General features: G+C 42.4%; 1 protein-coding gene across 1 annotated transcript in view; it reads left to right on the forward strand.

Annotated features, from left to right (window-relative positions):
* LOC135199648 (translation factor Guf1, mitochondrial-like) overlaps positions 1-24,518 on the forward strand; it is a 324,533-nt gene that overhangs the window by 93,335 nt on the left and 206,680 nt on the right. The window lies entirely within an intron of this gene.

Raw genomic sequence — 24,518 nt, forward strand, 5'->3', positions numbered from 1 at the left:
CGATTCTGGACGAGTCCCTCCTGCAGCGGTTTTCAGATTCAATGCCCAGGACACTCCAAAAAGTCCGTAAAACGTTGTGCATGCCTATCAAGTACTAGGCAGGAGTTGGTGATTATCCATAACAAATTTTATGATGGTTACTTTAATAATTGATTTTTTCCTGAATATTTTTTAGTTTGTTGTACTCTTTTTCTTCTTCATCTTCCCTACCACGCAAAGTATTATGACTGCTACTGTATATATATATATATATATATATATATATATATATATATATATATATATATATATATATATATATATATATATATATATATATATATATAATATATATATATAAATATATAATACATACACACACACACATATATACACAGGTACAGGTAAGTGTGGGCAGCCATACTGGTTGCAGTTATTTGGTTTGATCCTATATAGAATCAATGTGCTTTCTTAGTAGCACTTACTCCTCTTTCTAAGAAATGGAGAGAGGAGTGGTAACAAAATCCTGTGGCCTATGTGGTTTGTTGCTTGAACAGACATAGTCCGTTTTTGCCTTCCATGAATACAATGAATCTGGACATGTCTATTGTGTTAATATCTTCTCAGAAGGTTCGAGGTTTTTAGATACTCATTTATCTATTCTCTCACAGGCTCAGACACCCTTCTTTAGAACTTGGTCTTCTAGGAATGCTGGTTAGGTGGACTGAACCCCTAGCTGGTTCAGGGTACTTGTACCTCCCTCCAAGTATAAGTCTATCCTATTGTTAAGACCAAAGGTTTGTTCTGCATATGAAACAATGACAAATTTTTTAATCAATTTGTATTTTTCATAGCTTATAAAAACCTCAGGTCATAATGTTAACTGCCCACCCTAGCTGCCCCCTGCTCATATCCTGGGTTGGAAGAAAGGGGGGGGGGACCGGTGTGTCACGAGGTTCCAAGCCTGGTCAGTGACCAACATCCACCTTGTATACGCATGAGTTGCCAGATGCCACAGATTCCTTGCTTACAATCTCTGATTGTTTTTAACCGGTTTCCAGCCGGCACTAGAAGATTATCCTACTGTCAAGACCTCAGGTTTGTTCGCTATGAAAAATACACATTGAATAAAAAAATTTGTCATATTAATTACAGAGGAGAAACTATAGCAACCACAGAATTATTCAGGTATATGTTAAATATTTTTATAAAAAATTCTTTAACTTTGAGATATTATTTATTGGGTATGTGAATACGTTTGGCTACTGTTGATGATTGTAAACATATTTTCATAATACAGCTGATCTGAAAAGCCTTGGCTGGCATGGCCACCTTTGAGCAATATGTAATTCTTTGCAAGTACTGCAAATACTATATATAAAAAATCTTTTCCACTTATGTGAGATACATAGGTATATTAATTGAATGTCAGAATCTCAATAGTATTTAAATTTAATAATGAACAACCTCATGTTTGAGGAATAGAGATAAGAAAATCATACATTTGAGAAAAGAGGGTGTTGAATAATTTTTGACAGTTTTCCTGAATCCAACTTGTCTGCAGGTAATTTCAACTTGAACAAAACTGTAAGGAATGACTATTTTTTTCATATCTACACTATACTCCTAATTGCCCATTGTCCAGTTCAAAATAGTGTATGCCCTTTCAAAGCACAAAATCAATGAATGAACTCATATGCCAACTAGCTTAATGCAGATTTTTTGTGTTGATTGATTGGCTTAATAAAGTTTAGGGAGGTTAGGGAAAGGGGATGGGGAAAGTATTGACAGAAATTTAAGTAATGGGTGGGTGCAAATGGAGGAAAATGGGCTTGTTACTTCATTCTCAGTCTGCCTCAAGTGCTCTGTGCATCACTGTTTCAGTGTACTGCCCTTCTGCTCTCTGTCATGAAGTCCTGTTGTTTTCATAGCTATGCCCCATGCATTATTAGGGCGGATCTTCCTGTGCTGTGTGTTCCCCTTTTCTGTGTTGATGGCACCTTGGATTGCTGAGATGGCAAGGAAGACTCTTAACCTTCAGAATAAAGTAAAACATCTAGTTAACCTGGAGAAATTTGTGCTTGTATGCATGTAAATTTTGACCTCCTGAAGATGACACCTAGGGATATTGTTAAATCTTACAGACTGCATTTATGCTTGTATACCCAATAGATTGAAAAGCAGATCATTAAGTCATTTTTTTTAAAGATTAAATTACCACACACTAACATGGAACCTGGTGAATTCAGTTAGGCAGTTTTGAACTTGTTTACATAAGCTTCAAATGGCTGCTCATAATTGTCTCATCACCCCTTGTGATGAAGAGTACTACTAGTATGCGTGTGAATCAATTTAGTTTCAGTCTCCAAGGCTAAACAGATATCTTATAAAGAAGGTACTGAATCACTGGTAGCCAGGAAGTGCTTCTTCAGAGTAGTACCATTAGAAACAGTCACATTACTAGTATTATAAGAGGTAGACTAACCCAGCATCACATGGATAGAGGTGCAAGATGTGGCTGTGGTTAAATATAGGGGAGCAGCGCAACTGAGTTAGTGCAGGAGGATGGCTTAACACATGTGAGGCATGTAAGTGACTAGTGCAACTCTGTTAAGTCAAGCACAAAATCAGAATAAAGGCAGTTCCACCACTGGGAGCAAGTGGTGTAACACAAGTTACTAGAAACAAAAGCAGATCTGAAGTTGTGCAAGTTAGAATGGGAACCATTATTGACACATACAGGCAGTCCCCGGTTATCGGCAGGCTTTCATTCCAATGGCTTGATGATAAGCAAATATCGGCAATTTTCAGCGCTTATTCAGCACCGATAACCAGATTTTGGCACCAGTGACTGGTTAATGTCGGCGTCAGTACTCAATTATCGGCACTGATAACTGAAAATCAGCACAATTTGGCACCAAAAATCTCTCTGATTTTTGGTGCTATACAAGCCCCATAAAACTGGATCACCAATAACCAGGGACTGCCTGCATACTGTATGGCTACATGAGTGTCTTGAAATAGTCGAACACCTGTTGCTCTTCAAGTCACATGAGCAATTAGAGGCAGGAGTAAGTCATCAAAAAAGCAAAGTAACAAAGAGCTGTAGCATGATTTGAGTTTGTGCTCCTCATTACATGCCAGGTCTGTGCAAGATAAATGTCCGCTCCAGTCCCAGTGCTTTCATCAGGGAAAGTGAGTGGGTTTGAGGAATCACAGTGGCTACTGAAATTAGGATTTTCCTGAATCAAAACCGCCTGATTTTTATAGCATAGTTGCTGTTCGTCCTCAATGGAGCTTACAGAAGAAATGCGTAGAACTGTCCATTTTGATAGCTAAAACACAAAAAATCCTCTTAAAATGCTTATACCCGAGTATTTTAATAGTTTTATCATAAGAATTGCATTTAGTCATGAAAAAATGAAAATACAGTCATTATGTACAGTATTTCACAGTGAAAAATACCGTGAATGGTGAATTTGCCATGATTATTGGGTATAGTATACGGTCCATAGAAAAATCCACGAATCGTGAGTCTGCGAATAGCAGGGGTCGACTGTACAGTAATATCTCAGACTTCGAACTCATTCCAGAAGGCTGTTCGAGGTACTGATCTATGCTGAGCTCTGTTTTCAAACAGAGGTTTGGATGTTGGTTCTAACCAGGACCTTACAATCTAATTAGATCATTGGAGACTTCCAAATTGAAGAATACAAAAGCAGTTTCTTGGAATTTGGACGTGCTGCTGAAATTGCTCTCAGGTGACTTTCGAACCCCTCCACTCAGTATTACTCAAGAATCTTATGAAAAAAGACCCCTCTTCCTAGTAGCACTGGCTACAGGCAAAAGGGTCAGCGAACTACAGGTAATAGATAAAAGAATAGGGTTTTCCCAAGGAGACTCTGTTCCCTTTCTTTGGAATTTCTCTCCGAGAATGAGGACGTGAACAAACCTTGGTCAAGTTCATTTACTATTCAAAATCTGATGAACATCATCAGACCAGAGGAGGAAGAGAGACTTTTATGTCCAGTAAGAGCTCTACACTACTATTTGCAGAAAAACAGAAAAGATTAGAGGACCTGCAAATAACCTTTGGTGTTCTGTGAAATCTCCATCTCGCCAATGTCAAAGGAACGCCATATCCTTCTTTTTGAGGAGTCAATAGTCAAGGCACACACTCAGCTCTATGAAAATCCTTTACATTCCATTAATGCTAAGGCGCATGAAGTTAGAGCATTCACCACTTCTCTTGCCTTTAGACTTATGTCTATAGAATCTATTATGCAGTTGTACATTCTGGAAATGTAAGGCAGTGTTTGCAGTGCATTATTTAAAGGAAATTGAAACAGTTGTCAAAAATAGTTCCATGTTGAGTCCATTGTCAGTGGCTGGCATGGTGTTGGGAGAGGAAACATACAGGACAAACTTTCCCTCTACTATCCTCTATCCTTGATTAAGGTGTTGAGTTTTTGGGAAGCCTGTGGGTACTAGTTACCTGGAGTACCCTCCAGTTTGTTATGGTAGGGTAGTATTGGTTTGTGTATAGTGTGGGTGATGATGTTGGTTTTATCTAGTCTACACCCAGGGATAGGGCACCTAGTTTTTAACCTTCGTCAGTCATCCAGTGAACTTCCATAACTGCAAGAATTTTTCCATTAAGTAGGGGTGATCATTGGCCAAAACTGCCACACCTTCTACTTAAGGTTAAGGGTAGCGCCGACCAGAGGCAGTAATCATCTGCATGCGCTCGCTTACCAGGTAAGGTACAATGAGTATTTTGAAAATACTTCCAGAATATCTGTATTAAGTCATTACTTAACTTTTAATGTCTTTAATATAGCACTATGTCCATGATTCCCACCTCCATCAATGTGAAATCAGCTACATTTAATTACTTGGTAAGTTACATGTGTAAAAATGACATTTTTATCATAAAATTAGATTTTACACATACTTGCCAAGTAATTAAATAATCAAATCCCTTCCCTCTTCCCCACCAATGGACATGGCAGGCCAAATGAATTAGTTCTCTCTACAGTTTTGTACCCATCAGGACCCGAAAGTGGGTGGGTCCTATTCACCTACACTAGCAATGGTGGTGCCCCCACAAAATTTTGAATATTTTGACGATGTGGTAGGAAGCTTTCAGCTACATATAATTACTTGGTAGTATCTGTAATATCTAATTTTATTATACAATGTCATTTTTAAGTCAGTGGCCTGTGGGCTTGTTCCATATGAATAGGTTTCACCTTCTGGATATATATATATATATATATATATATATATATATATATATATATATATATATATATATATATATATATATATATATATATATATATATATATAGCTTAGTGCCAGGAGCCAATCCATATTAATAATCATCAATGAAGGGAAGAGGACACACACAGATGTACATCTCTCTTTATTGCCACGTTTCGTAATTATCAAATTAATTACATCATCAGGCTGTTAAAAATGAAAATAAAATTCCTAGTAAAATTGTAAAAACAAAACTTAAAAATTAAATTCAGAAATGCAAAACCTAAAAAATTATTCTTACTAAGTGTACAAAATATACACATTAAAATTAAGGAGATTAAATTATTTAAAAGGACATACATTATAATGAAAGATAAATGAACATAAAATAAACAAAAAGTGACAAAAATTGAAAGCAGCAGTGAACAGTTACAGAACAAGAAGTTAAGGACCGACCTAAAGGGAGTGGCAGCGTTAAACTAAATGTAAACATAAAACATAAATAAACAACACAAGTCAAGACAAATACAGAGGGGAGGAAGACGTATGGGTGTTCAACGACGGAACAAGTTGTTTGATAAAGAGAGATTCTAGAATAACAAGGTCCTGCGGGTTGGTGGTATGGCCTAAATACAGAAGTCTTTATTATCAATATATGTTTTACACATTTTGGAGTGATTTCTAATAGCGGAGTGTCCAGGTTTGCAATCCTGCTGCCAGTACGGAAGTTTTAGCCACGATGAGAATCGATACGAACCTTAAGGAGTCTGCTGGTGGATCCCACTTGGGTCTCTGTTTTGACATTCAGGGCAAGTATATTTGTAAATAACTCCTCTAGGTCGGTCCTTAACTTCTTGTTCAGTAACTGTTCACTGCTGCTTTCAATTTTTGTCAATTTTTGTTTATTTTATGTTTATTTATCTTTCATTTTAATGTATGTCCTTTTAAATAATTTTAATTTTCCTTAATTTAATGTGTATATTTTGTACACTTAGCAAGAATAATTTTTTAGCTTTTGCATTTCTGAATTTTTAATTTTTAGTTTTGTTTTACAATTCTACTAGGAATTTTATTTTCATTTTTAACAGCCTGATGATGTAATTAACCCTTAAACGCCGAAGCGATAAAAAAAAAATGTCTCCCGTGTGGCCGGAGACCTTTCAGAGTGAGCGCGAAAGCGGAAAAAAATATTTTTTTCAAAAAATCACAGCACGCTTAGTTTCAAGATTAAGAGTTCATTTTTGGCTCCTTTTTTTGTCATTGCCTGAAGTTTTAGTATGCAAACCATCAGAAATGAAAAAACTATCATTATCATATATAAATAATGCAATAATATGATAGCGCAAAAACGGAATTTCATATATAATTGTATTCAAATCGCGCTTTGCGCAAAACAGTTAAAGGTAACAAGTTACTTTTTTTTCATTGTAATGTACACTAAATTGCGATCATTTTGGTATATAACACATTGTAAAACAATAAAAGCAAACTGAGAAAATATTATCACAAAATAATGCATGAATTCGTAACGCGCGGACGTAAACAAATATTTTTTAAAAATTCAAAAAATTCACCATAAATCTACATATTGTCCTAGAGACTTCCAATTTCTTTCAAATGAAGACAAATGATTGAATATTAATATACTGTAAGAATATTAGCTTACAAATGCAGTTTTTTGACCATATCTGACGAGTTAAATTTGACCGAATGTCGAATTTTTTTTATATATTTTTTTTATATGCAATTATTTCGGAATAAGAAAAGCTACAACTTTCAAATATTTTTCATTTTATTCTACATAAAATGCGCACATTTTCATATATAAAAACTCTATGAATGCTTAATATGAACGGAGCAAATATTCCGAGAATGGGACTTACACATTTCGGAGATTTGTGGCGGAGAATCCTCGCGCGGAGGGAAGGAAAGTTTTTTTTTTGAATTCACCATAAATTTAAATATTGTGCTAGAGACTTCGAATTTGTTCATGATGAAGATAAATGACTGAATATTACTAGACTGTAAGAGTTTTTTCTTACAATTGCGTTTTTCGACCATTTCGGTAGAGTCAAATTTGACCGAACGTGGCTTTTTCTCTATTTATCGTGATTTATATGCAAATATTTCAAAATGAGAAAAAGCTACAACCTTCAACTATTTTTTGTTGTATTCTACATAAATTGCGCACATTTTCATATATAAAACTTTATGTAACGGCTAATTTAAAATGGTGCAAACATTACCACAATCGCACGTATGATTTTTACGGAAGAGTTACCGCGCGGACGTAAAGAAAATGTTATTTTTTCATAAATTCACCATAATCGAAATATTGTGCTAGAGACTTCCAAATTTGTTGCTAAATGAAGGTAAATGCTTGAATATTACTAGAATATAAGCGTTTTAGCTTACAATTGCGTTTTTTTGACCATTTCGGTAGAGTCAAAGTTGACCGAAGGTTGAAAATTTGTCACTTATCATTTTTTATATGAAAATATTTCAAAATTTATAAAAGCTACAACCATGGGTTGTTTTTAGTTGTATTGTGCATGTAATTTCGCACATTTTTCATATATAACACTTTATGTAACGCCTAATTTAAAATGGTGCAAACATTACCACAATCGCATGTATGATTTTTTTCGGAAGAGTTACTGCGCGGACGTAAGGAAAAGAAAGTTTTTTCATAAATTCACCATAAATCGAAATATTGTGCTAGAGACTTCCAATTAGTTGCAAAATTAAGGTAAATGATTGAATATTACTAAAATATAAGAGTTTTAGCTTACAATTCCGTTTTTCGACCATTTCGGTAGAGTCAAAGTTGACCAAAGGTTGAAATTTTGGCACTTATCGTTATTTATATGAAAATATCTCAAAACTGATAAAAGCTACAATCATGAGTATTTTTTAGTTTGTATTCTACATAAAAATGCACACATTTTCATATATAATACTTCATGTAACGGCTAATTTAAAATGGTAAAAAAAATTATGTCAAAGTGACGAAATAATTTCCGAGATGTGTCACAGATACTTTTTAGTGCGGCAAGAAAGAAATTCGCGCTTGCGCGCCTGCATAACGATTGTAAACAAAACAACACCTTAATCCGTGAACTCCCAGCATCCCCCAAGGCGCGTGATTCAAGAGTTTTCGGCTGGTAGGCCTAAAAGTATTTTTCCGCAAATTTTAAAAAAAACAAAAAATTTTGTATGTCGACGTAAAATACGTCCAGTCGGCACCCGAGAGACAAAAAATGTCGACGTAAAATACGTCCAGGCGGCGTTTAAGGGTTAATTTGATATTTGTTCATGAAACTTACCTGTCAGATATATATATAGCTGTATTCTCTGAAGTCCGACAGAATTTCTAAAAACTTACGACACACGTAGTGGGAGTAGGGTGGTTAGTACCCAATCCCGCCGCTTGGAGGCGGGTATCAGGAACCATTCCCATTTTCTATCAGATTTCTTCTGTCGCCGGTGTTGTAAACAACTGTTTACAGCACCTCCACCTCAGGATTTTGGAAAACTTTTCATTGGCTTGAGTATCCTCTTGACTTTTTGGTTTTTTTGTTATTGGATCGATAGCTTGGCATACGTGACTTTGGATTGTTTTTGATTTTGGCTTTGTTTTTTTCTTAAATATGTCTGGATCTAGTTCGGCTAGCGCCAGGGTGTGTATGAAAGATGAATGCAAGGTGAGGCTACCAAAGGCCTTGGTGATCCTCACACACTGTGTAAAGGTTGTAGGGGACAAGTTTGTAGTTTGATTTTCGCTGCAATGAGTGCGAAAGTTTGAGTGATGTGCAATGGAAGACGTATGAATCCTACGTTAATAAATTAGAGCGTGACAGGATCAGGAGGTCTTCCTCCAGGAGTAAATCGGGTAGCAGACAGGGTATTAATGTAACCCCTTCTAACCCTCCTTTAGATTTTGTGTCTCCTAACCCCGTAGTGTTGCCTTCGGGCCCTCAAGTGGTGTCTGCGGAGGGTAATGCCCTTTCGCTTATTCTGGATTCATTGAAAACGCTTGAATCTAAAGTTCTTGCCCTTGAAAACAGGCAAAGTGCTCAGTGCAGTGATAGTGCCCCTAGTGAAGTGGAGGGGGCGTCAGATTGGCCCTATAGCGCCTCTAGGCTGGGACCTCTGCCGGACTCCCAGGACTCAGGGAGAGGGCATGTCGAAGGCCGAGGAGGGTTACGGGGATCCCCCACCGATCTGACGTCCTTCAGCAGTTCCTGTGGACGCTTCCCAGGCTGCTAAGGAGCGTGCTCGAGCACGCATCCTGAGAGATTGTTTCTCGTCTTCCAACGCATCCTCCCCGCGCAAGGGGTGGGAATCTCGTCCGGATTCGCGACCTTTGAAGAGGACTCTTCAAGATCAAGACTCTTAACTCATGCTATGTCTGATTGGCATTCTCTCCGGAAAGCGTAGCCTTTCCGCCCCAGAAGAAGTCTAGGACGTCATCTGATGATGACGCCTTCGAGCGCCCCAGTCGCTCTAGAGCCAAGGCTGTTCCTGGGAGAAGGAAGAAGGCGTCCCCTCGCCCTCGCCTTCTCACAGGCACAGCTCGTCTCCTCGTAAGGAGACTTCTCAGACTGAGATAATCCTTGCTATGCAACGGCAACTAGACGCTTTACTTAAGCAGAAGGAAACGGTTCCTCGTCGCAAGAAAGACGACAGACTTCCGAACAAGAGAAGAAACAAAGACAGTCGTCTCCGCCTGCTCCTCTTTCGTCCCCGTCGCCTGGTATTTCGCCCTCTAGACTTCGTTCTTCTCCCCAGTGTTCATCTAGAGGTGGCGGTAGACGTCATGAAAGAGAGAGGTCTCATCACGCTCCCCTCTCTTCTTGACGAGAAGACGCCTCGGCATTCCGACCTCGACGTTTCTGCTGTCGCGATGTTGTTCCTGTCGGACGAACTTCAGTACTTTCTGCTCCTCTTCGACATGCTCGTGTCGATGCTCAACGGGACGCTCGTCAGGTGGCAGGCCCTGTTTCTTCGCGGGGACGTTCGTAGGGACGCTTCGTGGGAAGTTAGGAGAGACGCTTCGCTCGACGCTTCTTTTGACGCTTCGCTGGACGCTCGGTTGGGCGCTGATTTGGACGGTTCGTGGACGCTCCGATGGACGCTAGTAAACATAGTCGTAAGAGCACTTTGGACGCGAATGTGGAAGTTCGCTATCACTCGGACGCTGTTCCTAGGCTTTTTGCTGACGCTTCATGTCTTCCTACATCTTCACGTTCTCCTCAAGTTGTGATTTCTGACCCTGTGACTGTTAAGGATTCTGTTAAGGGTCCGCTACCCTCTTCTTCTTGACATCGTTCTGACATGAGACTTGGAGGTGAAAGGACTTTTGCCTCTTCCTTCGGGGTTTCACTCGGGTAAGGAAGAAGGGGAACTAAGCTGTTCTTCTGAGGATGTTGACGAAGAACAACCTTCGACGTCGGCTTCTTCAGACTACCAAGTATTGGCTCGGCTGCTTCGTGATTCGTTTGGGGATACCTTCCTTCCTTCTGCCCCTACTTCTCCTCCATCGCAGTTTTGTACATGAAACTTACCCAGCAGATATATACTTAGCTATAGACTCGGTCATCCCGACAGAATTTCAAAACTCGCGGCACACGCGACAGGTAGTCAGGTGATCCACCATTCCCGCCGCTGGTGGCGGGTCTGGAACTATTCCCGTTTTCTAAGCCATAATTTCTCTGTCGGTTGAACGGACAACACCTATTGTTCGTTCCTCCATCTTGGATTTCTACTCGTTTGCCGAGAATTTGGATTGGTTTTTTTGGTGACGTATTCTGTTTTTTTCTCTGGCTTGGCGGCATACGCTTATTGTGGACTGTTTTTCGACTTTGGTTTTGACTACTCTTTCACGATGTCTGACGCTAAGGCTTCACCTATGTTTAGAGTTTGCAGTAGGGAAGGTTGCAAGGTTAGGCTGCCTAAATCGGCAGTAGATCCTCATAGTATTTGCGCTAAATGCAGAGAGAATGAATGTTCTTTTAATAACACCACCTGTGTTGAATGCGAGAACCTTACGGAGCTTGAATGGAAGGAGTTATCGTCATATGTTAGGAAGCTTGAGAGAGATAGAGTAAGAAAACGCTTCAGCTAGGTCATCTAGTAGATTCTTGCTCTTTAGAACAAGAAGTTAACTCTCCTACTAACGATTTTCCCTTAGCCTCAGCTGCTTCTCCCTGTTCTGAATCCAAGATTCTTCTTCAGAGAGGGAAAATGTAAAAGTTCAATCAAGAAACTTCAAGCTCAGCTACGAGCTCTAAACGAAGGTAAGAGTGGTGATAGTGGACTTGTGCAAGTGTCCCCAGTGCAGTGAGGGGGAGGGGGGGCGTCTGACCGGTTCCTCATTGCTTCCTAGGCCTAGACCGCTTCCAAACTCCAGGACCAGGGGAGGAGGAATGTCGAAAGCCTCAGGGAGGATGCAGAACATCCCAACGGTCAGGCGTCCCTTCGGCAGATCCTGTTGTAAAGTCCCAGGCTGCCTCGGATTGCCGCAGAAAAGGCGTCCTAAGGGAGTGTTTTTCGGCCTCAGACTCTTCCTCTCCTAAACGAGGATGGAGTTCAGCCTCTCTTTCGCGCCCTTTGAAGAGAGCCTGGAAGGCGCCTAAAGGAGACGCGGCTGATTCCAGCCCAGAGCGTTTTTCCCGAGGATTGGGCCTTCGGGACCTAAGAAGACGAAACAAGAGGAGCCTTCTCTTCAGGATCCTACGAAGAAGTTTTTGATTAATCTGCAAGAGCAGTTAGCTTCTTTAGTAGGCTCCTTTGCTAAGGACTCGACAAGGAGGAAAGATGTTTCGCTCCCTGTTAAGAGTTCCGCTAAGCGCCCTCTTCGTATAGGAGAGAACCCTCACAATCTCCAGGGCGTTTATCGCCTTTGTCGAGAGACTCGTCTGATAGGAGTTGTTCTCCTGAGAGAAGAGTTCTTTCGCCCTATAGGCTGTCTTCTCCGAAGCGCCCTATGAGACGCCGCGAATCGAGCAGAAGTCTCGATCGGTTTAGGTTCAAGGAACCGGAAAACCTATTTAAGTATCAGGATCCTTTGGGTCTGCAGGACCAGGAGCCAGGCAGGCACAAAGAGGCAGCAAGACGCAGGAAAGGGCGTCAAGAGCCTATGAGACCACAGGATTCAGGACGTCAGGAGTCTGCTAGAAGGCAGGAAGAATCAGGACGCCATGAGTCAGGGCGCCATGAGTCAGGACGCCATGAGTCAGGGCGCCAGGAGTTAGGACGCCAGGAGTTAGGACGCCAGGAGTACGTTAGGCGTCAAGAGTTAGGGCGCCAAGAGCCTGTTAAGCGTCATGAATCAGGACGCGGGGATCTTTCAAGCGCCCTGAATCAGGGTGCCAGGAGCCTAGCAAGCGCCGCGAACCTGGCGAACCGCAAAGAAACCTAAACAACAAGAGTCTAGTAGGCGCAAGAGTGTTTCGGACAGGCAGGAGCCTCACTCTTCGTATAGAAGTGCTAATGTTCAGCGCTCCCCTTCTCGGGAAAGGAGTTCTTCTCCCGGGAAGAGCCAGATCACTCCCAAACGGTCCTCCTTCGGTGGATCAGTTGGACCAGGTATCGGAAGACGACGCAACCAGTAGATGTAGCAGTTTCTTTTGACTACAAGAGACTTTCACTTTGCTGCTAAAGGAGTTCGAGACTCCTTCATCCTGCTGACCCTCCTTCACCAGGATCTTTGATGTCTAGCACAAAAGCTCTCAAGTCGTCTTCCTTCGTCAAGATGCGCCCCGCTCCTTTGTATGAAAAAGGCCTTAAAGACCTTTTCAGAGTGGTTGACTTCCAGAAGGGAAGCGGGCAAAACAGTTTTTCCTGCCCCTCCTTCCAAGTTAACAGGCAAACCAGGAAGGTGGTACGAGACCAAAGAACCTATGGGGTTTAGGCCTCCCTCTTCCTTCCGCAGATGCGGATTTTGCTTCCTTAGTGGACTCTTCCAGGAGGAAGTCTTTGCTGTCTGCTAAGGCACATGGGGCATGATGTGTTAGAGCTAGACCACCTTCTAAAGGGCCTCTTTAAAACCCTGGAAGTCTTCAATTTTATGGACTGGGCTTTGGGAGCTTTAGCTAAGAGAGCTCAGGGGACACTGACTTTGTTTCCATGGAGGAACTTTCAAGCGTCCTGGCTTGCTTGGACAGAGCGGTCATGGACTGGTTCCGTAGAAGTTGCCTCTCTTTTTGGAACGGGAGTCTTAAAGAAGAGATCGGTCTTTAGCTCTTTTCTAGCAAGGAGCCGTATCACCTTTGCAAAGAACATCTCTTCTTTTTGCACCGTTATCCCCGCATCTGTTTCCCACAGGAGACTGTTAGAGAGGTTTCTAAATCTCTTACGTAGAAGGCAACTCAGGATCTCCTCACGCACTCAGCCAAGAAGTTTAGGCCGGCAGTGCCTATAGAGAAAAAAAGAGAGACCCTCTTTTGTACAGCCCTTTCGAGGTGCTCCTCTTCTAGAGCCCCTCTTAGAGGTCGCAGACCAGATAGAAGGAGTAGACCATCTAGAAGGTCCTTCGGGAAGTCTAGATGAGCAGGGAGTCCTCCAGAGAAAGTAGGCGCCAGACTACTCCATTTGCAAAAGTCTGGGCGCAGAAGGGAGCGGACTCTTGGTCCCTCTCTATCCTGAAAAAAGGATACTTGATCCCCTTCAGGGAAAATCCTCCCTTGACGACAACTCCAGGGAGTTGACTGCAAGATACTCGGATCCGGTCCGAAAGCTTGCTATTTTGCAAGCAGTGGAAACAGATGATTTCCAAGGAAAGCGGTAAGAACTGTTCAAGATCTCCAGTCTCCAGGATTTTACAATCGGGCTATTCCTGTACGAAAGCATCAGGGGGATGGAGACCGGTTCTAGACGTCAGTGCCCTGAATTTCTTTGTCTTGAAGAAGAAATTTTCAATGGGGAGATGTCTTCCTCCTGTTCTGTTCCTGCCTCTTCGTGCCCAGGGGACTGGGATGGTGTCCCTGGACCTTCAGGATGCGTATTTCCATGTGCCAATTCATCCGGCAGTGCAAGGGAAATATCTGAGATTCATGTTCCAAGGGAAGGTGTTCCAGTTGCCGAAAGCGATGTGCTTCGGACTTTCGACTGGCCCCTCAAGTCTTCACGGACATCATGAAGAATGTAGCTTATTGGCTACATCTGGAAAGGGATCAGGATCTCGTTATATCTGGACGATTGGCTAATAAGAGCCCAAACAATCGGAGAAAAAAAATGTCTAGGGGACCCTGTTAGTTTACTCTAAAAATTTGACAAAAGTCCCTAGGGGGGGGATCTTTAGTCAATCGCGAGAAATCATGCTGACTCCCCAGCAGAGTATTTGTCCTATCTGGGGATTCAGATGGGATTCTCGGGAATTTTCTAGCGTATCCTTCGCAGGAAAGGGAGGAGAACGAGGAAAACTGCTTGCTTAGAAAAGGTGGCAGTCTCTTTAAGGAAAGAACATTGGTTTCCGCGAGGGAAAATGGATGAGCTTTTACTGGGGGGGGGGGGTGGGGGGACCCTCTCCATCGATGGAAAAACAGTTAGTTTCCTTAGGAAGACTACACCTACGGGACCCCTTCAATTTTATCTGAAGGAGAGTGGGATTGGAAGTCCAACAATCTAGGAGATACATTTCCAATCTCGAAAGGGATCCCAAGGAGAATATCCGTTGGTGGTTAGATCCACAGAAACTAAGCAGGGAATCTCCCTTCGCTTACAGAAACCCTCGCCTAGCGTTATTTGCAGACGCCTCAGATTCAGGGTGGGGAGCGACCCTAGGTTCGGAAGAAGTGTCAGGCACTGGGAAGGAGAACAAGTGTCCTGGCCACATAAACAAGAAAGAAACTAACAGCCATTCATCTAGCTTTAGTTCATTTCGAGGAACAGGTCTCAGGTCTGGAGATTCAGATTCACTCGGACAACACAACAGCCCTCGCTTATATAAAGAAACAAGGGGGGACGCATTCCTTTTCCCTGTACGAATCAGCAAAGGATCTGCTGATTTGGGCTCAGGAAAGGAAGATCTCTCTTCTCACAAGGTTTGGTGAGGGAGAGAAAAATGTCCGGGCAGATCTGTTGAGCAGAAAAGAACAAGTCCTACCCACAGAATGGACTCTCAATCCTCAGATTTGCCACAACTTTGGCATCTGTGGGGAAGGCCCAATATAGACCTGTTCGCGACCAACAAGAATCACAGATTAGAGACCTATTGCTCCCCGATCTCGGATCCACAAGCAGTAGCAGTAGACAGCTTTCTGCTAGATTGGACGGGCTTGGACGCATACGCCTTCCCTCCTTTCAAGATAGTAGGGGAAGTATTGAGGAAGTTCGCTTGCTCGGAAGGAACAAGAATGACCCTCATCGCTCCCTTCTGGCCAGCTCTCGATTGGTTCACAGAGGTGCTGGAGTGGTTAGTAGATTTTCCAAGATCGCTTCCACTAAGGAACGATCTTCTCAAACAACCCCACTTCGACAGGTTTCACAAAACCTCCCCGCTCTAAGTCTGACCGCCTTCAGACTGTCGAAGGACTTGTCAGAGCAAGGGGCTTTTCATGAGAAGTGGCGAAGGCTATTGCAAGAGCCAGAAGAGTCTCCACCTCTAAAGTATATCAGTCGAAGTGGGAGTTGTTTAGAAGATGGTGTAAGGGAAAGAAAATATCCTCTTCCAGTACCTCTGTAACTGAAATCGCAGATTTCTCCTATATTTGAGAAAAGACTGTAACCTGGCAGTTTCAAACAGTGAAGGGTTACAAGAAGTATGCTGGCCTCAGTTTTTTCGACATAGAGGAATAGATCGACGAATAATAAAGATCTACATAACCTTATAAGGTCTTTCGAAACCCACGAAAGACCATGTAATCAAGAAGCCCTAGCTGGAACTTGGATGTGGTCCTCAAGTTCCTAATGTCGGAAAAATTTGTACCGTCTCACGCAGCTTCGTTTAGAGACTTAACAAGAAAGTCATTATTCCTCTTTGCGTTAGCAACAGCCAAGAGAATTAGCGAGTTGCAAGCTTTGAAGGCAAAGTGGGTTTTAAGAAGGATTCAGCGATTTGCTCCTTTAAACCATTTTTTTCTAGCAAAAAATGAAAATCCCTCAAAGCCTTGGCCAAGAAGCTTTGAGATAAGAGGACTATCTTCATTAACAGGGAGAGAACTAGAAAGGACTTTGTGTCCGTCAGGGCACTTAAGTTCTACCTGGAGAAGAAGAAGTTGCTGGAGAGGTACAGAAGAAAGTCTTTGGTGCTCTGTAAGAGATCCGCAAAAAAATCGATTTCTAAGAACGCCCTTACATACTTCATAAAAGATGTAATAAGGGAAGCTCACCTTAAGTGCGATGAAGAGCACCTCAAGGTTCTCAGAGTGAGAGCTCATGAAGTGAGAGCCATAGCTACGTCTATGGCATTCACAAAACATGGTCTCTTCAGGCTCTTATAGAGTCTACGTTTTGGAGATGTAATTCTGTGTTCGCCTCGAATTACCTAAGAGACGTTAAAATTTCGTACGAAAAGTGCTTTGCTCTGGGAGCGTATGTTTCGGCGAATTCAGTGCTGGGAGAAGGGGGGGGCTGAGGCTAATCCTTCCTAATTTAGTTTAGTGTTTAAATTACTTTTTATTGGTGGTTGTTTTTTTATTGGTTAATTGTCAGAGGAATAGGGAACCCTCTTGCAATTCATAGATTATAAACAATACTAAACATGGTCAGGTGATCGGGATTGGCTTCAGTGCTCTTTGTGATTTTTTAATAACCTTAACTCTGTCATGTAAGAGGGGCGAGTCTCCATTGATATGACAAAAGGTCAAGGCTCTACCATGTAAGTGGGTCAGCCCCCATTGGTACGATCCAGAATAGGCTCTGTCGCGTAAGCGGGCTAGCCCCCATTGACACGATCCAAAGAGTTATTCAACCATAGGTCATTCCTCGTTGAAACTCTTGAGGCAGGCAGACTCATCGACAGTAGTCATGAAGTCTTCAGCCAATCAGGTAGGAACTATGGATTATTTTATCCAAGAACATAGGTTGTTTTTTCCCTGTTTTTTAATGTATTTAGTTTAAGTATTATTTTGTTTTGTTTTTTAGCTGTCTCTTGCCCGCCACCAAGGGTGCCAATCAGCTAAGTATATATCTGCTGGGTAAGTTCATGTACAAAAATGATATTGTTAAGATACAATAAAGTTTGTACATACTTACCTGGCAGATATATACGATTAATGGCCCACCCATCCTCCCCTCAGGAGACAGGTGGAAGAGAAATTATGGCTTAGAAAACGGGAATAGTTCCAGACCCCGCCACCCAGCGGCGGGAATGGTGGATCACCTGACCTACCTGTCGCGTGTGCCGCGAGTTTTGAAATTCTGTCGGGAAGACGAGTCTATAGCTAAGTATATATCTGCCAGGTAAGTATGTACAAAACTTTATTGTATCTTAACAATATCATTTTCGTCGTCGAAAGCAAGCAAGACGCCAGGGTTTGTGAAAATGAAGACGTCGTTGTCTACCAAGAGAGCTTTCCGTAAGGTTAACACCTGGATGGAGTCTAGGAAAGCAAAGGGAACCACTTTCGCCCTGCCTCCGTCTAGACTTAGCAGTAAGGCAGGGATGTGGTATGAAACCGGCGAAGAGTCAGGATTGAAGGTTCCTACGTCAGCGCAAGGAGATTTCGCCAGCGTTGTGGATGCCTCAAGGAGATCTCTTTTAGCCTCAGCTAAAGTGTCGTGGACGACTTCAGAACTTGACCATCTGTTGAAAGGACTTTTTAGGTCCTTGGAAGTCTTTAACTTCTTAGACTGGTGTCTCGGAGTTTTAGACAACCAGTCTCGTAAGCCAGATTCGATCAGCTTGGGGGAGCTGTCCAGTGTATTGTCATGCATGGACAAGGCCGTCAGGGATGGCTTCAGACGAGTTAGCCTCTCATTTTTCAGCAGGCGTGTTGAAGAAAAGATCGCTCTATTGCAACTTTGCGGCTAAGATCTGTCTCTCCCCACAGAGGACAGAACTTTTTGTATGCGCCTTTTTCGATGTCATCTCTTCCCCCAAGCTATGGTGAAGGATCTGGCAGTAAGTCTTTCAGGAAAAGCCACTCAGACCTTTTGGCCCAGTCGTCGAGACGTCCTGCTGGCCCTTCCACGTCTTCAGGAGTCCAATCAAATAGAAAGCAGAAGCCCTTTCGTGGAGGGACTTCCGCTAGATCGTCACCCCGAGGAAGAAGTCTTCCTAGAGGTAGAGCCCCGGCTAAGTCTAGGGGCAAGAAGTGAGAGATCCTTCCTTCAGTCACCGGTAGGAGCCAGGCTGCAGTTGTTTGGAGAGGCCTGGAGAGAAAGAGAGGCGGACACCTGGTCTCTCAACGTCCATAGAGAAGGGGTACAAGATCCCTTTCGTAAAGCCGCCTCCGCTGACTTCCACTCCCAGGGACTTGTCCCGTCGTATCCTCGAGAAAAGCTGGAAGATATTCTTCAACCTGCTCGAGCAGATGCTCGAGAAGCGAGCAGTGGAACAGGTCTTAGACCTGGCAACGCCAGGATTTTACAACAGATTGTTTCTTGTACCGAAACAATCGGGAGGGTGGCGGCCGGTCTTGGACGTAAGTCGTCTAAACCTCTTTATAGAGAAGCAGAGGTTCAAGATGGAGACACCTCAGTCAGTTCTGGGGGCCTTAAGGCCTGGAGATTGGATGGTATCACTCGACCTTCAGGACGCCTACTTTCACGTCCCGATACATCCTCAATCTATGAAGTACCTTCGGTTCGTCCCTGAAAGGGAAGGTCTTTCAGTTCAGGGCTCTTTGTTTCGGACTGAGTACGGCCCCATTTGTCTTCACCATCTTAATGAAGAACGTGGCGAGGTGGCTCCATCTTTCCAACATCAGGATCTCGCTCTATCTGGATGACTGGCTCATACGAGCTCTTCGCAGACCCAGTGCCTGAAGGACTGCAAACGACTCTGTCTTTAGCTGCGTCCCTGGGACTTCTGGTGAACTTCGAAAAGTCACATCTGACCCCAACACAGTCCATCGTGTATCTGGGGATTCAGATGGATTCAGTGGCTTTTCGGGCTTTTCCGTCCCCAGGAGCGTCAGCAACAAGGCATAGAAAAAGTGTCAGCCTTTCTAGGGAAGGATTCATGCTCGGTGAGGGAATGGATGAGTCTGCTGGGGACCATTTCCTCGCTGGAGAAGTTTGTTTCCCTGGGAGGCCTACACCTCCGACCTCTTCAGTTCTTCCTGTCGGACAGCTGGACAGACAAGGACAACTTCGACATGAGGTTAACCCATCTCAGAAGAGGTAAAGAGCCATCTAAGATGGTGGCTCGATCCGTGGAAGCTGTCAGAGGGCATATCCCTCAAGCTTCGGAACCCCGACCTAGTGTTGTTTCTCCGACGCGTCATCCACGGGGTGGGGAGCAACACTAGGGGGGGAGGAACTGTCAGGCACCTGGAGAGGGGAACAGGTAGCCTGGCATATCAATTTCAAAGAGCTGGCAGCTGTTCAGTTAGCGCTCCAGTTCTTTCAGGACTAAGTCTCCCGTCGAGTAGTCCAAGTCAACTCGGACAACACCACAGCCCTGGCATACTTGAAGAAACAAGGAGGAACACACTCTCACTCCTGTTCGCTCTAGCGAAAGAGATTCTGCTTTTTGGGCGAAGGCGAGAGAGATCACGATCTTGACAAGGTTCATTGCCGGGAGTCGAGAACGTCCGTGCAGATCTCCTCAGTCGACAAGGACAGTTGCTACCGACAGAGTGGACCTTCAATCAGGACGTATGCCAGGAGCTGTGGGGTCTTTGGGGATGTCCTTTGGTGGACATTTTTGCAACATCAAGAACGGCGAGACTTCCTCTTTACTGCTCCCCGGTTCTCGATCCGGGGGCAGTAGCAGTAGACGCCCTTTTATGGGATTGGACGGGCCTAGATCTCTACGCATTTCCCCCCTTCAAGATTCTGGGGGAAGTGATGAGAAAGTTCGCAGCTTCGGAGGGGACGAGGTTGACGTTAATCGTCCCCTTTTGGCCCGCAGCGAAAACTGGTTCACAGAGGTGATGTCCTTCCTGGTGGATTTTCCGAGATCTCTTCCGTTAAGGAGAGATCTACTCAAACAGCCCTACTTCGAGAGGTACCACAAAAAAACCTCTCCGCTCTGAGTCTGACTGCATTCAGACTATCCAGAAGTTGGCCAGAGCGAGAGGTTTTTCGAAACCTGTGGCTAAAGCTATCGCCACCGCGAGGAGACCTTCATCAATCGCGGTTTACCAATCGAAGTGGGCAGCTTTTAGAACCTGGTGTAGAAAGAAAGGAGTTTCCTCTGCCACGACCTCTGTGAGCCAGATCGCCGACTTCCTACTTTATCTTAGACGAGATCTGAAGCTTGCAGTGTCAACCATTAAAGGCTACAGAAGTGTCTTATCTGTGGTGCGCCATAGAGGTCTTGACCTCGCTAATAATAACAAGGATCTCCATGATCTATTGAGATCTTTCGAGACCCACCAAGGTGCTGCTACTAAAGTTACCTTCGTGGAACCTGGATGTGGTCCTAACTGCTCTGGCGACGGCGAAGAGAGTTAGCGAGATACAGGCTATTAGTAAACACGTCGGCTTCAAAGGGCATAATGCGGTCTGCTCTTTGGTTGTCTTTTCTGGCTAAGAATGAAAACCCTTCCAATCCTTGGCCTAAAACGTTCGAGATCAAGGGTATGGCAGAGATCATTGGTCAAGAGCCAGAAAGAGTCCTGTGTCCTGTTAGGGCTCTTAGAGAATATCTTCGTAGAACAAAGGATTGTAGAGGTTCTGCGGAGAACTTATGGTGTTCGGTCAAGAGACCAAATATGCCCATGTCCAAGAATGCACTGGCATTCTTTTTAAGAAACACCATAAAGGAGGCGCACTCTTCTTGCAAAGACAGTGACTTTAGGCTGTTAAAAGTTAACGCGCACGAAGTAAGGGCTATTTCGACCTCGATAGCCTTTCAGAAAAATATGGCCCTCAAAGACATTTTAAGTGCCACTTTTTGGAGGAGTAACTCAGTGTTCGCCTCGCACTACCTACGGGAGGTGAGAACGACATATGATAACTGTTACTCTCTTGGACCATACGTCGCCGCAGACACTATTTTGGGGGCAGGAGGTAGCGCTCACCTCCTTTCCCATAGAAAAGGGTAGGTGAGTTTTTTAATAATTGTAATGTTTATGGTTGTAGGGTCGGCCGCCGAATGCGGTCGTCCCTTCTTTTAGCCTTTGGTATATGGGAGTATTTTGTTAGGCTAACTTAGGTGGTGGTTTTGCCTCGTTGCCCTCAGAAGTATGGTCATGGTCTAGTCACATTGTGGTCTCGTCCCCGTTGACAGATCATCTAGAGCGCACCAACTACACAGGTCACTACCTTGTTGGTAACTCTAGTGAAGCAGATGCAGGCTTGGGTGACAGTAATCACGAAGTCAGCTATGCTAACAGGTAAGGAACCAAGATGTCAATCATCTACATTTATATGTTTCCTAAAATCCTTTTCTGTCTCTCCCACCGCCAAAGGTGGGATTCAGCTATATATATACTGACAGGTAAGTTTCATGAACAAAAATGATATTGTTAAGATACAATAAAGTTTGTTCATACTTACCTGGCAGATATATATATTTTAAGTACACCCACTCCCCTCAGGAGACAGTGGAGATAGAAATCTGATAGAAAATGGGAATGGTTCCTGATACCCGCCTCCCAGCGCGCGGGAATGGGTACTAACCACCCTACTCCCACTACGTGTGTCGTAAGTTTTTAGAAATTTTGTCGGACTTCAGAGAATACAGCTATATATATATCTGCCAGGTAAGTATGAACAAACTTTATTGTATCTTAACAATATCATATTACAAAATGTCACAATAAAGACATCATGTACATCTGTGTGTGTCCTCTTCCCTTCATTGATGATTATGTATGTATGTATATATATATATATATATATATATATATATATATATATATATATATATATATATATATATATATATATATATACATAATACTAATAATAATAATGCTAGCATACTGGAACATCATCCATGTGTGTCAGAGCTTGTTCTAAAAGAAAGGTTGCATTACAGTACTTCAGACATCTGCTTTCGTACATTCAGAAATTTACAATATTTAAACTCTGGTACTTACCATAGAGGAATTGGAGACCATCTGAAAGCAATTTTTTTTAAATGCCTTAATCCTTCATTACACGATATAGCTTTTACCTTTGTGTCAGCGGGAGTTCGACATTGCAAAAGAAAACACAACACTTGCTTTTCAATAAATATCTATCCTCTATCTAACTATACTTCCACACTCCTCACCAGGGCACAGATAGGTACAAACATTTATAGCTGGTCAGTCTACTTTTGCTGCCAGTTTTCGATGGGAGATAGATGGTTAAATGTACATACTCTGTTTTCTGTTGGCAAAGTTGGTTTGTTTTTGGATTTTCTTTTATTTTGAATGTTGGAACCTGTTAGGTATGATTTGCTGTAATAGGCTTTATTCCAGCTTTATTGACCCTCAAGTGATACATGTAATACTGCTGAGGGAAGGATTATAATTGGAATAACTGATGTGAATTGTATTCTAACAAAATCATGCAAAAATTGATCATGAGTAAAGAGAGCTTGTTAGTTTGTAGAAACAAATAATGACAATTGGATAGATCATAAAACACTTGTGTTAATGGGATGCACATTTTGTTTGCTTTCCCCTATTAGTAGCTGTGTAGGTCCTTTGCTGCTTCTCTTTGATCTGTTACCCCAACTAAGCTTCCTATTAATTCAGGTCATTAGATATGATATGCTTGAGTAATTTTTTATGTTCACTTTGTGTAAGTTTTGCAGGATATTTTTTTTCTGTGCTTCCCTCCTGTGGATCTCGTTAAGTGTTCACTTGGAGTAAGTTTCACAGGTTTTTTTTGTTCTGTGCTACCCTCCCACAGGTCTTGTTAAGTTTGGGCATTTCAGAGAGAAGTGAGATCTGTGCCTGCTGTCCTCCTTCCTCTGTTGTCTGGCATCAGTGGCACCAGCTCCAGCATTAGTGGAGTCAGTTTTTCTCCAATAGGATATTTGCAACATTTTCTTATGTCAAGTATTTGACCTTTAAAAGTAGAAGATCTGATTGTGACATTTTCAGTGTGTACTAAAACATGTGAAGTTTTTGTGGTCAAGAACCTAAGATGATATCTCAAGGTTCGGGAAAACTGACTTTAGAATCTGCCTCACTAGAAGAGAGTAAATAATTGAAAGCGTTGTATTATCACTTCTCAAGGGTGTTGAAGTTGACTGCTCCATACATGCATTTTGGAATCACTTGTAAGGGGATGGTATTTTTACCCCAACTGGTGACGTATTCAGGAGAGAAACCCGCAGAAGAAATAACAGATTGAGGTAAGATTAGAATTGAAAGAATAAGATTAATGGTGTCTTAGTTCCACTTTCAAATTGAATTATTAAAGTTATTTCCACCCTATTACCTAATGTAATAAAAGCAGCATGGTTACATTTTAAGTTTAAGCCTAGAGATGTTTTTATTGTCAAGAATAATGTCTTATCCTAGGCTATTGTGGGATGAAGATACAAGGAAGCCTACTATGCGTGTTAGGTGTAGTGGAAGCAGAGCATGGTGTATGTTATAAAACCAAATGGTATATACTTTGTGGAGATAATATATATCCCCTTCACAGAATTGTGATGCATACATCTTGGAAAAAGAAATACAGATGTTTAGGTAACTGAATGTATTACATTTTCAGAGGCTAAACAGTATATTAAGCTGGTATGTTACACTAGGAATATCATTTCAAGTATTGCTGCTAACAGAAGAAGAAATGTAAATATCACTCATGCGCACAAGCAGAAACTTTAGTGCATTTTTGACACAAAAATCAGTCTTCAAAAAGATAAGAAATTTCAAAAAAATTATGCCATATGGTGGTGCGATTTGGGGTCTTGTGAAGAGGGGTTCCTTCAAGTCTAAAATATGCTATGGTGTAAATAAAAATGTGTACGGACATGACCCAGCCAAGGTTGTGAGGCATCATGACGAGATAGTCAGTGAGGCAGAGATGGAAATGAGGAAAAGAATATCACCAGAATGCTTCCTCTCCTAATGTAAAGGGAACATCATTAGCAACCTGTACTTCTGTGGTTCGGTGAAAACCACCTTATTGATTAATAAGCCATGTTAAACTAATAGTTTATGATACTACCGTCATGAAAACATCTTGCTTTCATTAAAAATCTTTCTAATTTG

The sequence above is a fragment of the Macrobrachium nipponense genome, chromosome 26, assembly GCF_015104395.2.
Source record: "Macrobrachium nipponense isolate FS-2020 chromosome 26, ASM1510439v2, whole genome shotgun sequence".
In the NCBI taxonomy this organism is placed as follows: Eukaryota; Metazoa; Arthropoda; class Malacostraca; order Decapoda; family Palaemonidae; genus Macrobrachium; species Macrobrachium nipponense.